General features: G+C 45.9%; 1 protein-coding gene and 1 non-coding gene across 11 annotated transcripts in view; both read left to right on the top strand.

Annotated features, from left to right (window-relative positions):
- Window positions 1-2,154, top strand: part of PUM1 (pumilio RNA binding family member 1) — a 167,934-nt gene that overhangs the window by 162,818 nt on the left and 2,962 nt on the right. The gene's annotated exons all lie outside the window — the stretch shown is intronic.
- On the top strand, window positions 1,806-1,892 carry LOC114045008. Its single transcript, XR_003569322.1, has one exon. It is a non-coding gene; the product is annotated as a small nucleolar RNA SNORD103/SNORD85 (small nucleolar RNA).

Below are 2,154 nucleotides of genomic sequence, written 5' to 3'. Positions count from 1 at the left end.
GAGGAAACTAAGGCTTTGATGATATTTTAATTTGCCCAAGGTCACATAATTAGTGATCAGTAAATCAGTAAACATTTATTAAGCTCCTAAAATGTGCCGGGCCCTGTACTGAGTTTTGGTAACCATAAGCGGTGATATGTGACCATTTGACTCACACGTTCAGTGCTCTTTCCCCTATAGCACACTGCTTCCCTATTCTATAAGTCTCAGCTTCTGATGAAACAGCACAAGCCCCTTTCCTAGTCCTGCCTCCCCAAATAAACACCACGAAAACCTCTGGGTTTACAAGAAAGAATTTGATCATCTCATTCATATTAAGGTGTTTCTGACCGATTAACTCAATGTATAACATCTCCTGCAGTTATTTACATTCTGAGAAGGGACCAGACCTTAATTAAGCCAAAGAAATGGCACTCTCATTATGAAATTGAAGTCATCGTTAAGCTGTTGGAAGAGATATTTGGGGCCCACGATGGCTTTGTGAGCTCCCTGAGGTGACGCTTGTCATAGCCTACTCATGTTTTCTTGATCAGCAGAGAGGCTGGCCTGCTCGTTATAAAGAACACTTAGAGTAGGCCCAGTTTGCAGTGAATAGATGGGGATGGGGATTAAGGGTTCAGCATTAATATGTAAGAAAGGAAAGAAGGTCAATGTTAGACCATCAGTATGGTTTGAGCTAATTAGTGCTCTTAGTGACTTTCCCTCTCAGTCTGATGCTGCCCCTGGCTCATCAGGCCTGTACTCCTTTCCCTTGCCCCTCGCGGTATGATTGCATGAAGTGAGAGTTGAAAAACCATTAGCGATGTCGACACTGAATATGATGGAACCTGGGGAGAAATGGTGCTGAGATTCCCTCCCCTGCCCTCTTGTTCTTCCTGCCTCTCTTCTCCCAGTTGCTTTCAGTCACTTCATTCTTCCCCAAGTATGCCTTCTGTCCCTTGTACCAGGATGCTCCGGGACTTCCCCCATCATGCACTGTTCCTTCTACTGAGGCTAGCTTGCAGAGCCAGGGAGAGAGCTCTGAAGAAGGGACAGTCACCTGGACGGGAAGTACAAGATGACAGGGAATGGTACACATTGTAGGAAATAGCTTATTTTTCCTTGCTGTTGTATTTTCTTTGATGGGACATGCCAGGAAATCAGGAGGCTTGGAGACAAAAAGTGTTGCTTGCTAGAAAATAAAAAGTTCTGGGGCAGCTAGGTGGCGCAGTGGATAAAGCACCGGACCTGAAGTCAGGAGGACCTGAGTTCAAATCTGGATTCAGACAAAACACTTGACGCTTACTAGCTGTGTGGGGGCAAGTCACTTAACCCCAATTGCCTAAAAATTAAAAAAAAAAAAGAAAAGAAAAAATTCCAACACCTTCCAAGGTTGTTTCCATTGACTTTGATGCTAATGGCCGGTTAGCTGATTGATTACTATACACAGACTGGGAAGTGTTATCAGGAACTAGCCCTAGAAAAGTTGATGAGGAAGGCTGGGATCACCCCAATGTTAATGTGGCAGATGAGTGAAAATGGTTTATTTTGTATGGAATCATCTGTTTAGAGTTGGAGGGACCTATGGAGCCCATGTGGTCCAATGCCTTTGTTTCATAAACCCAGAGAATTTAAGTGACTTTGCAAAGGTGACACCAGTGATGAGGGACAGGTGATGTTGGAATCTGGGTCCTCTGTCTTCAAACCCATTGCTTTTTACATCGTGCCCATCAAACCAAGGGAGATTCAGCAGACATGACGTTGGTGTCGTTAGGCACTGCCTCTCCCTTGTCTGTGCCCTGCTCCTGTCATGCTGTTTCCCTGAGTCTGGCAGTGATGACACTCTTGCCCTCACTGAGAACACAGTTCGGTAATGAAAACCTTTACTATGTACTCAGAAGTGCTGAGCCAGACACTTAGGTGTAAGCTCCTCCAGAGCAAAAGGTTGGGAAGTTTGTGAAACCGAGGCAAGGGCCAGGAGTCCAGAGAGCCCGAGGAATGAGCCTTCTGTGTGATCCCCAGCACTGGTGTCTGGTGGAGGACCTCCCTGGCCCCAAACTCCTGGGCTTTAGAGGCGTCATTTGGCAGAAGATTCTGTTATAGCCCATTCCCCACCTTGTACTCTGTTACACATATGCGTGTGTGTGTGTGTGTGTGTGTGTGTGTGTGTGTGTG

Source organism: Vombatus ursinus, unplaced genomic scaffold, assembly GCF_900497805.2.
Source record: "Vombatus ursinus unplaced genomic scaffold, bare-nosed wombat genome assembly UNPS02014775.1, whole genome shotgun sequence".
Lineage (NCBI taxonomy): Eukaryota > Metazoa > Chordata > Mammalia > Diprotodontia > Vombatidae > Vombatus > Vombatus ursinus.
Note: the sequence above shows the minus strand (reverse complement) of the source record. Positions and strands in the feature narration are given on the sequence as shown.